The sequence below is a fragment of the Maniola jurtina genome, chromosome 18 (genome assembly GCF_905333055.1).
Source record: "Maniola jurtina chromosome 18, ilManJurt1.1, whole genome shotgun sequence".
Lineage (NCBI taxonomy): Eukaryota > Metazoa > Arthropoda > Insecta > Lepidoptera > Nymphalidae > Maniola > Maniola jurtina.
Genome location: NC_060046.1, coordinates 427,213 through 440,300, shown reverse-complemented (window position 1 = coordinate 440,300; position 13,088 = coordinate 427,213). Strand labels below are relative to the sequence as shown.

Here is a 13,088-nt window from a genome sequence, read left to right as displayed (position 1 = left end):
GTAACGTCCAGTAAATGAAGTGGCCAACCCTCAAATAGATTAGAACTGTCAATCCATTAAAAGCGAACACGGCAAAAATAAAATACAACTGTTCAACGTTTCTTTTTATTTCTTTTCTATGTATCGTATCATAAAATCTCTGTTTCAGACCGGTTCGTAGTTAATTCGCTAACTCAGTGTCTAACACTGAATGATAGCCACCAAGCTCATATTTTGATATTGGTTAGTTCTACATTGCTGCTTCACTGAGAGATATTAAAATAATTTGTCACAGAAAACTTTCAATGCATTAAAAGTAAAATACATTATGCATTAAAAGAAAACCACCTTGCGGCCATATTTGAAACTTTGAAGACCCGAGAGTGACATAGGGTACTGTTTATCCATAGATATGTGTTTATCCCGGAAAAATGCAAGACTTCCCACGGGAGTTTTGAAACAAACCCCACGAAGTATAAGTCGCGGGCATTTTGTAGTAAAAATATAAGTACCATTCCTATAACCGGGCTTTATAATCTCAGTAATAAATATAAACAACCTCTTTACCTGATTACCCAAAAAGCTTAACAAGAAACAGGCCTAATCGATAAAGTACCTCGTATTTCCCTTAAGCTCATTATTTGACTAAAAGGTATAAAACCCTCGTAAAGATTTTCGCTTCGCAATCGGAGATCGCTCCAACTGCGGGGGAATACTGATGGAATAGACCAAGAGCTGGTGGCAAATTTAAACAGGTAATTTGATAAAAGCAAAAGAACTTTATGTAGAACTACCAGGATACAGGTTTCCTCACGATATTTTTCTCCACCGTTAAAACAGATCATATTAAATTGCTTAAGTTTTGTATAGAAACAGGCGTTAGGTATTTTGCTGAAGTCCATGATATACAAGGAACCAAAAGCTTAACTTGCAGAATACGTCATACAAACCCCCCTCTCCTGATATGCTATACAAATATGCTGGAAAAGCCAGCCACCACCACACAAATCCTCCAAAACACACTTACAATGCATCATTGCAAAAGCTTTGCAATTGTGCATTGTAAGGTCTGCATGATAGACCACAATATGTTAATTATACTTTGCTTCGTCTTCGAGATTAGGAAACTTTGTAGTAACACGAACCGTGTGGCCATTCTTACACTAAGTTGAGAAATACAAAAACAAGATAAATACTTTTTTCGTAGGTACCATAGACTATACTTCTCATAGTGACAGCACTGATCGTCATTTTCATTCGCGTTCTAGTGCCTGGCCGTTCAACACGATATTGTTAAAAGTCGTAGTGAATTTGAGTATTAATAATACCTAAACGCAAAAATAAAAGTAGTGATGAGTATCTTCTGCGAAAAATAAAGAAACTGGAAAAAAAGATACAAAAACGTGCTCGAAAAATATCGGATTCATCTTCGGACAATTCTAATCCGCAATTGTCATTACAAGAAGGTAAGCTCATCGATTTGTAGGTATGAAAATAAGGGAGAGCCAACGTCCATACCATGTTGAATACACCGGTTTTCGTCCGATCACCGAAGTTAAGCAACATCAGGCGCGGTCAATACTTGGATGGGTGACCGCCTGGGAACACCGCGAGTAATATTATTATGTGTTGAGTACACTTCGATAGAGAGTGTTACCTTCACGTCAATATACATTGAGGATAGTTATTTAGACTATTTCCTTTGTATTAATTACTACAAAAAAGTGATGAGTTTATCTCAAGGATAATACCTTCACATCATTATCGTTGAGCACAGGTTGTGAGCCTGTGTCTTCGCTACAAGCTTAATAATTGATTTAAAATAATTATCTGATTTGTAAACAATCAACCAAATATGTCAGAAGACGTGACCGTTATCATCGATAGCATACGAGGAATTAATCATCCCCAGTGGAACTGGATCATCCAATTATGGGTATAATTTCCGATTTACCCTCAACATCAGCTGTAATATCAACTGAAACTTCGATTATTTTGGATAACAACTACTGGATACTGGATACTGGATTTATTAGGTGAAACCCCTTCTAAAAATAAAAAATGCAGTTCTCCAATACAAACTGAACTAGCTGTTCGTTGGGAACATATTGCAACCACGGGTCTGCCAAATCCTTCCTCCTTGAAAAATATTTTCCACCAGGAAACTGCCTCAAGATTGAATCTGCCCAATTAAACGCAGAAATAAAGGCTGCACTGTCTGAGGCGTTAAATAAAAAGGATAAAGCTATTGATGTTAAACAGAACCAACAAGCAATTGCTATAACTTGCATAAGTCAAGCTTTGACAAAAGTGTTTACAAATCAAAGTAAAGAGACTGACGTCATTAAACTTTTATTTGACTCAACCAAACTCTTATGTGACTCCCAATTTGTCGAGTCTATGTCTCGCCGAAGTTTTGTAACTGCTACTATTAAAAAAGAGATTAAGGATCATTTATACTTCACTGGAATTGACAGTTTTCTCTTTGGCGAAAAATTAGCCGATACATTAAAAGCAGCAAAAGTAATACATAAATCAGGATCAGAAATGAAGACTGTGTCGTCGCAACATAATCAGTATCGGTATTTAAACGGGAAAGCTCCGCTTCCGCTGGCGAGGCCGTCGGGAGCAGCAAGGAGGTCAGCGCCTGCAGCGCAACAGCCTCGCAAGTACCAAGCTCCGCCGCCGCCGCCGCCGCCGCCGCCGCGGGGTCGAGCGCATCGGCCGCCGCCGCCGCGCTCGCGCGCGCGCACTCAGACACGCCGGTAGTCGAGGTACGACACAACGCTGGTAGACTAGCCGCTTTTTATGACAGATGGTGCCTCATTACTAATGACGCCGTCATTTTATCGTGGATTAAAAATGGTTATAAAATTCCTTTTTTCACAACCGCGAAACAGGAATTTACACCGTCCTCTAGAATTTTTTCTCAGGAAGAAATTAACGAATTTGAAAGTATCATTAATGAATTGTTAAATTCCGATGCAATATCTGAATGCATACCATGTAATATGCAATATATTTCAAGTATTTTTCTTGTACCTAAGCCGAATGGCAAAAAGCGGTTTATTCTAAATCTTAAGTCACTTAATAAATTTATATCCACGAATCACTTTAAAATGGAGGACTTACGAGCAACTTTAAAATTAATTTCGAGAAATTCATTCTTATGTACGCTAGATTTAAAGGATGCTTATTTTTTATTACCTATAAATGAAAAATTCAAAAAATTTTTACGTTTCATATGTAACAATAAAACATACGAATTAAACGTCCTCACATTCGGATTGAACGCAGCTCCTTTAGTTTTTACAAAGTTAATGAAACCAGTAATATCCTTACTTCAGTCTTTGGGATATATTTCATCCATTTACTTGGATGATATATGTATAATTGCTGACTCATTTCACGCTTGTTAACAGAATGTAACTCATACAATCGATATCTTAGAGTCAATAGGTTTCATAATTAACTATGAGAAAAGTTCGTTTATACCTAAAACTAGATGTAAATATTTAGGATTTATAATTGACACCAGAAATTTTCATATCGTTTTCACTAATGAAAAGAGGATGTTAATAAAAGAAGAAATATTGAAATTTATAAAATTAAAGCGAGGTACAATTCGACAGTTTACTCGTTTAGCAGGTCTCCTTACCTCATCTTGCCCCGCCGTTCAATATGGTTGGTTATACACCAAGAATGTCGAACGATGTAAATATCTAGCTCTAGAAAAGACTAAGGACTATGATAGTCATATGACTATTCCTCAACATTTAGCAAAAGATTTTGAATGGTGGCTGACACATATTGCTTACAATTAGTCAGTTAATCCTATTAGAGATGATTCCTACTGCTTAGAAATCTTTTCCGATGCCAGTAAAACAGGATGGGGGCAGCATGTGGTAAGGATAAAGCTAATGGTAAATGGAGTGAAGATGAGAAAAATATGCACATCAACTACTTAGAAATATTGGCAGCATATTTCGGTTTAAAGGTCTTCGCAAAGAGTCAAAATAATTGTCAGATACTTCTTCGCATCGACAATACAACTGCCAGTTCGTATGTAAACAAAATGGGTGGCGTGTGATTTCCTCATCTCACTGATATTAACAAGAAATTATGGAATTGGTGCGAGGACAAAAACATTTTTTGTCTATGCATCTTACATCTCTTCACAAGATAATGAAGTAGCGGACGCAGAATCGCGACGATCGTACCCCGATATCGAGTAGGAACTAACTGACCATGCCTTCAGTAGAATTGTAGAACACTTTGGTAGACCAGCTATAGATTTGTTTGCTACTAGGCTAAATAAGAAATGCGATGCATATATTTCTTGGCATAGAGACCCAGGAGCAATAGCAGTAAATTATTTTACGTTGAATTGGAAAAAACTAAATTTTTATGCTTTCCCACCAATATCCGTAATTTTGAAAATGATTCGTAAGATAATTTTAGATAAAGCTGAAGGCATAGTAGTTGTTCCCCTCTGGCCCACTCAACCATGGTTCCCACTTTAAAAAAAAAAATTATGTAATATGTTAATACTTGGAACCAACACAGACGTGTTCCTAACAGCCAATTGCAACACAAAGTCACGTTAGTAGCCGCGAAGTTATCCGCACAGCGTTTTTCACGATGAGGGGTCCCACAAAGTGTATTAGACATCATGAGTGCGTCAATATCAGACAATTCTGTTAAACAATATGGTGTTGTATTTAAAAAATGGTTATTTTTTTGTAACAATCACAATATTGATCCTTATGAAGCTGCCTTATGCCTGATTACCTATGTAATTACTTTCTTAACTGAAATGTTTCATAAAGGAATTCAGTATAGTACTTTAAACAGTTATAGATCTGCTTTATCTTTAATTGTAAACACAAAGATAGGCACAGATGATAGGTTAACTAGATTGTTTCAGGGCTTCTACCGACTACGCCCATCTTTGCAAAAATATAATGTTACTTGGAATCCTTCAATTGTATTAAATTTTTTTGGAAAGCTGTTACCCCAATGATGAGATTAGTATGGAAAAACTAACAAAAAAAATTGTAACATTACTAGCTCTTGTAACGAAGTAAAATTAATATGCAGAATATTGAGATTAAAGCTGATGACAGAATTATTATAAAAATACCAGATTTGATTAAAACTTCACGCGCTGGTTTTTTTTTTCAACCCTCCTTAATTATACCTTTTTTTTTCAAAAAAAAAAAAAAGCCAGAAATATACCCGGCAGAGGCCTTATTAGTGTATGTCAATTGGATAATTTCTGTAAGAAACAATGATCAACTGTTTATCAGCTTTAAAAGTCCATATAAGCCAGTTTGTTCACAATCAATCAGTCGTTGGATATGGGAAGTTTTAAATAAAAGTGCAATAGATACAAATATGTTTACAGCTTATTCAACGAGGCATGCCTCCACTTCTACTGCATATAAAAATACCAATAATATTGATTTAATACGCAAAACTGCGCGTTGGTCAGTTTCGTCCTCCACATTCGCACGTTTTTTATCAAAGAGTTGTGGTAACTGATAATAGCAATGATTTTGCAATATCAATTTTAAATCTCAATTCGTAAAACATTTAAAATCCATTTTTATTTTCTTTGGAAATAATAATATGAGTTAATTTAATTCTTTGATTTATTCTTTATTGCTTAAGATTAAGCTGTTACGTTTTGTTATATTGATATAATTGATTAAATTGATTATATGAATATATCTATTATGATTATTTTTTTTACAAATGTCATATCTCTAAAGATCTACAAAGTTTCCTAATCTCGAAGACGAAGCAAAGTATAATTGATGATTAAACGAACTTACCTTAAGTGAAGTTCTATCATAATTATACGAAGGCTTCGTCTGAAGAGATTAGCTCCCTCCCACCCTTTGTTTCCTTTCAGACACCCGTGTATGAATTAGTAAAAAAAAAAAAAAAAGCTCTCTAAACTGAATGAAAATGACGATCAGTGCTGTCACTATGAGAAGTATAGTCTATGGTACCTACGAAAAAAGTATTTATCTTGTTTTTGTATTTCTCAACTTAGTGTAAGAATGGCCACACGGTTCGTGTTACTACAAAGTTTCCTAATCTCGAAGACGAAGCAAAGTATAATTATGATAGAACTTCACTTAAGGTAAGTTCGTTTAATCTTCAATTGTCTGTTTCAGTGGGTTATAGCAATTTAAGTTTTTGGTTTTGAAGATTGACATGAATTCCTAATTTGATTAGTTGGCAAAATTCCTAAGCCTGCTTGATATTTTACACTAGCTCTTCAACTAAAAAAGAACTTGAAAGAAGCGTAAAATTTGGTCCTAATCGTCTAGATAAAGACAAACATGGCCCAGTGTTTAGCAAAAAAAAAAATGTTCAAAGGCAGCTTTTTTTTAGAGAAATTCGAAAATAAGTGTTCTTGAAAATCTTTAGTTGAATTATTCATCTGTAATTTTATCTATCTTTGAGTCTTATCTAAGTTTAAGATAAGAGAGATAAGTTGTGCTAGGATAAGCTTGGAAAAAATCAAGTACCTACCATAAAAAATTGGTAGCTACAAGTTATTACATTGTGATTTTGACTTTTTGCAACAACAAAAAAAAACTATTTTTCTTTTTATATCTGCATAAAATTGACCATTTCTTGCTCTGAAAATAATTTTATTCTTTGTAACAAAATTACCAAAATTCATAAAAAATGATTTGTCTTCTAAGAAGTTTATCATTATTTTTAACCCCCGACCCAAAAGAGGGGTGTTATAAGTTTGACGTGTGCATCTGTGTATTTGTGTATCTGTCTGTGGCATCGTAGCTCCTAAACTAATGAACCGATTTTAATTTAGTTTTTTGTGTTTGAAAGGTGGCTCGATCGAGAGTGTTCTTAGCTATAATCCAAGAAAATCGGTTCAGCCGCTTGAAAGTTATCAGCTCTTTTCTAGTTACTGTAACTTGTCGGGGGTGTTAAATTTTTTTAATTTACACTTGTCAATGAAGAATACTCATTACATAATATAGAACGCGACAGGTTGAGATGGCAATCGGGGTATAAAGCGGGAGGACCCTCCGCACACCTGTAGCGCTCATCCACAGCGGGTTACCGCGGGGGCGAGCGGGTGAGCGGGGGTTACCGCGGGGGCGAGCGGATGAGCGGGGGTTACCGCGGGGGCGAGCGGGTGAGCGGGGGTTACCGCGGGGGCGAGCGGATGAGCGGGGGTTACCGCGGGGGCGAGCGGGTGAGCGGGACGTCCCCACCCCGGTTGCCATCTCAACCTGTCGCGCTATATGTACTCGTAGTTTAGAAGTGTCAGATTCAGCAAAAGCACCTGAATACTAGAGTACCTACCTGAATTGCATTTTACATTCACTAGTTCCCGTTGCTCTCTGTTCGTACAAGGTCCTTAAAGCAGTCTCAACTCTCATGCCATTCCTTTGTATGAAACAAATAGACCGAAGACAATATGAAGGCGCATCTTAACATTGCTGGAATAAATCGCAATTTAAAATAAAACACTGAACTTTGCCAAGAAAGCTTTCACCGTAAGCATTTCAGAACATGTTCTGAGTCGCTCCTTCGAGGAATTACCGTGCCATTGAATTTCGAACCTTCTCTACACGTGATACGATTCAAAACTTACTGTCTACAGATTACAAATAAACACAAGCCAATTTGAATTTTTCGGGCTACAAGATAAGGTAGGTTTTTCAATGGATGTATGGATCAACAAGGATAGGTCCCAAAAGTGGGATTCCGACGGCATAACATGTCTTGCAGTCAACTTGTTTATTGTCAGGAATTGCTTAAAGAGACATGTGAGTTCCATGTAACGTTTTGTTTATATTCAATGAGGGTTTAAGAATACTGAAAGCACTCTCTTAGTTTATTTTAATGCAAATCGCTAGATGTGCTGGACTTGCTTGAGCTTGTTTGGTAAAATTCTTTCAAAATATAAATGCAGGTTTTGTCATAGAGTTATCTTTTACCGAAGTTTTTAGGGTTCCGTAGCCAAATGGCAAAAAACGGAACCCTTATAGATTAGTCATTATTGCTTGTGATTGCTGCTTTTAAAAAACCATCCAAGTGCGAGTCGGGCCTCGCTTAAGGCCGGGCCATATTGACCGGTGTTTTCATTATTTGTTATCTTAATATAAGTAGTATATAGTACTTACATAATATTATTATGTACAGAAATTCCAAATTCCTAACTGGTTTAGTTTTTATGAGAGACCGTAAGACGTAATAAATAAAAATTACAACATTGACGGTCGGTTATTGGAAATTACAACAATTAAATCTAGGTCTATTAAAAACCGATTATTTCTAAATATGCATTTTGTATGCTATACACTTAGCATTTTTATGAGTCTATTTAGTATTTTTAAGCGCAAAGTTGCAAAGAAATTACCACGTAGCGGACGGTATTTGCCTCAAAGTCGCTTTAAACGCGCCACTAAAATTTTATACCTGGATAGCAGAAGCTATGCGCAATATTGGGTGCCATTTTTAATAGGCCATTGTGGCCATGATACAGCTTAGTGGGGAGGTACGGTGGCCATAATATTATACAGATTCAGGAAAATATTTGGATCTTTAGGTCTTTATAATCAAATTAATGTTGTTTTTAGGGTTCCGTACCAAAATGGTAAAAATGGGACTCTTATGCGACATTCTCTCAAGTCTGTCACAGTCGATTATTTTAGTAAATTTTCAAATATTTAACTACCTAATTAGATGAATCTGTTGTTAGTCTGCCAATCCGCAATGGTCCAACGTGGCAGACTATGTCCTGAGCCCATCTCATTCTGATAGGAAACCGGTGCTTAGTAGTAAGCTGGCGATGGGTTGATCATGGGGATGATAATGATGTGGATTTAAGATTTCATAATTCCTGTGGTATCTTTGATTTTCAGGGATAAATATAAGTAAGTAAATACTTTCCAAATTGTAAGCTTCATTTTTGTGGCAAATTTTGTCACAACCAGTTTTGCAGTTACACTTTGGAAATGTAACAATAGCCAGATACACCTATACCTTATATAGATCCACTTTCTTATTTTTAATATTAGTATGGATATTAGTTTTTTAATATTAGTAGTGGATATTAGATTAGTGTGGTATTTTCAGGGGAAAATACCACAGTCCACAAAGCATAGTATGAAAATGTTATTCATGACTAAATTGGAATACAACAGTTTTGCATGACACTTGCCAAGTTTAAAATAAACACCTGTTTAATGCCTGTTTAATTTTTTTTTTGTTACAACCGTAGCAGTTAATTTTACATCATTTTTAAGCTTGTTTCATTTTTTGTGGTAAATTCGTTAATCTTTTATTTTAAACCTGCCTTTATCTATAGAATCCATCGAAAGATTTATATCCGTTGTAAATATTTTTGAAACTAATCGTAAGTATAGCCACCCTATACAGAAGCGACATTTTCATTTTATTGACGCGATATCAAAACAGGTGCTTTGGCGAACGCCCGCTACGGTCAGCGTCTCAACGCCACAATGAAAACCATTATGAACATTATCTATACTAATAAATAAAATTGGAGTGTCTGTCTGTAATTTCGAAATAACTACCTCATATTAAGCTCATATGGTTATTTGAACGATACCATAACTGAATCTCACGTTTTTAAAATTTTTGTCTGTCTGTCTGTCTGTCTGTCTGTCTGTCTGTCTGTTTGAAAAGGCTAATCTTTGGAACGGCTGAACCGATTTTGACGGGACTTTCACAGGCAAGTAGAGGATTGACCAGGGCGTAAAATAGGCTAATTTTTTAACCGACTTTTAAAAAGGGAGTTGTGTTTTTCTACCTATGTACACCGAAATCTCCGAGATTTCTGAACCGATTTGCGTCATTTCTTTTTTAATCGATAGAGGAACTTTGCGACATTGTTTCATAAAAAATTTGGAGTCCAACTCCTCAATCCTGATGCTGCAGGGGATCTGATCAATCCACGCGGGCGAAGCTGCGGGCATCAGCTAGTACTTAATATATTGAAGCATACTAAGTGGTTTTACTTGCTTACTTAACTAGAACTAGCTTAATAAAATATATTTTACTAGCTAATGCCCGCGACTTCGTCCGCGTGGACTACACTAATTTCAAACACCTATTTTACTCCCTTAGGGGTTGAATTTTCAAACATGTCTTAGGGGATGTTTACATCAAAATACGAGTAACTTATCTGCATGCCAAAGCCCGATCTGTCTAGTAGTTTGAGCTATCTGTTGATAGATCAATCACTCAGTTTTTTTATTTATGTATTTAGTCTAAATGAGGCCCCTTGGTTTAGCTTTTAGCATGTTTGACTACAGATGACGAGCTCGATTCCCAGGTCGGGTCAAAAGTAGTGAAGTACTGGGTTATTACTACTAGCACTGGAAGTACTATTAGTAGGTAGTAGTAGTAATCTGTCAAGTACTAGGCCGGAATCAGGAACTTGGCGGTGTATCACCCCTGTACGCGCGTTTGTAACCCTCATAGCTTTAGTTTTAAGTTTACGTAATTAATTATCACCACTATATCGTACAAATATAGCTATTCTGATCAAAAGGAGTACAATAGTACCTACTTTGAATAAATGATTTTGACTTTGACTTTGATTTTGATTTTGTACCTCTGAGAGCTCGTAAAGCCGTCGGTCTTGCGCCTGCGGGGCTATTGCGCGTCGAATAACCACTCAAGTGAATATTCACTGAAATGCACAGTCTGATATCGCCCGATACGGAGAAGAAAGAAAGACAGCGTCAATCAGTCATATCATTATCACAGAACGCATGTCAGGTATTAATATTAATACGCACATAAGATGCAAGTGGCCACTTAGCGAGACGTGTTGATGCGTAATTCGCGGGGTCAAACGCCGCAGCCTCTCCAACAGCCTCCACAGACGAGCCGACATGTCGGACGTGATTAACGGCAAACTTTTTTTTTAATTCAGATACAAGTTAGCGCTTGACTGCACTCTCACCTGGTGGTAAGTGATGATGCAGTCTAAGATCGAACTGGGCTAACCTGGAAGGGATATGGCAGTTTTTATTAAACCCACACCCCTTTGGTATCCACACGGTATCATACTGGAATGCTAAATCGCTTTGCGGCACGGCCTTGCCGGTAGGGTGGTAACTAGCCATGGCTATGAAGCCTCACATCAGACCAGACTAGAAATTATAATATCTTAACCCTGCCGGGGATCGAACCCGGGACCTCCCACTAATAAGACCACAGCGCTTACCACTGTGCCAGGGAGGTCATCAAACGACTATAATCTAGTGGTTAAGAGGTGGGCCTCCTATTCTGGGGATCCACGGTTCGATTCCACGGACGCGCATCCCGAAGACCTTTCGAAGTTTTGGTAGGTACTTTTGAATCGTCAAATGCATCTATAGGTTCGGAATGCCTGTCCTACCGAGAAGAACCAACAAGTAACTTGGTGGTTACTCTTTTCAAAGGTTTGATATACAATATTATGCTATGTATAAAAGTAGATACTTCATTGAATTCCCGCGCATTACTGGAGCAAGCTTCAGGTCAAATCCACGCTCTTTATCATTTAAATAATCTTCGATTGTATAATATGCTTTATTTAGTAGCATATTTTTAATAGATTTGATGAGATTATACTTAGATAAGTTGTAAATTGGTATGTCTATAAATTCCAAACTAGAAGCTCATGCATATTAATTAGGACTTATCACTCAAAGCGACGCCGAGTCGTCGGTAAACATTGTAAATAGCTTATTTACATTTACTATAAATATAGCCAATTCCTGATAGATCTTTGAGAGGATTAATTATGCGACTTTGAGGTGTAAATGGCAGAATAACTAATTATTTATGTATAGTAAGTTACGCTTTATCTCGATTAGCTAAAGATCAGGGTCGAGCATTTGAATCTCAAACTTTGGATGAGTTTATTACTCGAGTTTAAGAGCATCTGATACGAGTACGTAAGAATACGGATATGAAAACTCGGACCAAACTCGGATGTTGCTTATGCACTAATCCAATGTCTGATCCAAATCCCAAGCTATTCAGTGAACATCTTTGAGATATCTACGTCATACGTTGAATCCGAGGCACATCCGAGATATTCTCACGGATGACGGACAGAACTCGGATGACGGAAGTCGAAGCTAGTGCGTAAGGTACCATACAAATAGTTCATAGTTTACTATGGCTAAACTTTTTTTCATTCTAAGAGAAGTCCCGTGGTCAGTAGTGAGCCGGCAATGAGTTGACGATGATGATGATGAAACACTCGCAGCAAGTACCTGCCTAGGTAACTGCAACTTATAGTTGCTAAAAGAGTCGACAGTGAATCCAATTAGTAAAAATACAAAGTCTAAATCCATGATCTAGCTTAGAAGAGCTTTACCATTAACAGGGCTCTCTCCGTCACTCGTTTCATACAATCGTAGTTCCAATTTCATTTGAATATTAAGCAACCAAAGTCCATGAAATTTTGCAGACATATTCTAGAAACTAATATCTGTGTCCGTGGTGTTTTAGATTTTTCTAAAAATATGTAGTTTTAAAATTACAGGGGCTCAAAGATTTGTATGAAAATTCTTAAGACCGCGTAACTTTGAAACCGAATATTTTAACAGAAATCTGGAAAACCACAGACATAGATATTAGTTTCTAGAATATGTCTGCAAAATTTCATGGACTTTGGTTGCTTAATATTCAAATGAAATTGGAACTACGATTGTATGAAACGAGTGACGGAGAGAGCCCTCTTAAAACTCGAATGTGTCCAGTTGGCAGTTTCGGTCTACTTTTTGTCCACTTACTCCCGAAGTCCATTTAGCGCCAATATCTCCAACTGTAACTGTAACGCAAGAACTAAATCCATTAATTCCTTGCGCTGAGAGCTTTCACAAAAATAATAAAAGACCGCCGGCACATAAATCAAGTGGCCCATACATCTTGCAGCTAATGGGTTCATAATCTCTCGCCAGACAACGCTTTATTTTTCAAAACCCACATGCATGTTCAAGTTGTAGTTTTACAATGACAGTAATTAATGGACAATCCTGCATTTTGTATCACAACACAGAGAGTCACAAGTATGACATTTCTTAATTGTT

The 13,088-nt window shown here is 36.9% G+C and overlaps 1 pseudogene; it reads left to right on the top strand.

The window, feature by feature from the left end:
• The first annotated feature begins 1,483 nt into the window (after positions 1-1,483).
• Positions 1,484-1,604, top strand: LOC123874686 (annotated as a pseudogene).
• Positions 1,605-13,088: the final 11,484 nt, after the last annotated feature.